We start from the raw sequence: 637 nt of genomic DNA, 5'->3' as shown, positions 1-637 counted from the left end.
GTGTGTGTGTGTGTGTGTGTGTGTGTGTGTGTGTGTGTGTGTGTGTGTGTGTGTGTGTGTGTGTGTGTGTGTGTGTGTGTGTGTGTGTGTGTGTGTTACGTGCGCCCGTGCGTGTGTTTCTGTGTGTGTGATGACGGACATGTATTCAAAGAGCTTTAATCAACGGCCCCCTGCATCTGGAACTCATAATGAATGGTTTGGTTTATAACCTCATTCCTGTAGTCGGTGATAAATGCATATGCAGCCTAATGATATCATCTGAATAAAAATGACAAGAGGCCCGCTGCAGCAACCAGGTTTTAATATGGAGGAGAGGATAGGAGAGGAGAGGAGAGGAGGGAGAGGAGAGGAGAGGAGAGGAGAGGAGAGGGAGAGGAGAGGAGAGGAGAGGAGAGGAGAGGAGGGAGGGGGAGGGGAGGGGAGGGGAGGGGGGGGAGGGGAGGGGAGGGGGGGAGGGAGAGGAGAGGAGAGGAGAGGAGGGAGAGGAGGGGAGGGGAGAGGAGAGGAGAGGAGGAGGAGGGAGAGGAGAGGAGAGGAGGGGAGAGGAGAGGAGAGGAGAGGAGAGGAGAGGAGAGGAGAGGGAGGAGAGGAGAGGAGAGGAGAGGAGAGGAGAGGAGAGGAGAGGATGCTGCTCTTC

This window comes from Oncorhynchus keta, unplaced genomic scaffold, assembly GCF_023373465.1.
Source record: "Oncorhynchus keta strain PuntledgeMale-10-30-2019 unplaced genomic scaffold, Oket_V2 Un_contig_624_pilon_pilon, whole genome shotgun sequence".
Classification (NCBI taxonomy): domain Eukaryota; kingdom Metazoa; phylum Chordata; class Actinopteri; order Salmoniformes; family Salmonidae; genus Oncorhynchus; species Oncorhynchus keta.
This window is presented reverse-complemented; position numbering follows the sequence as displayed.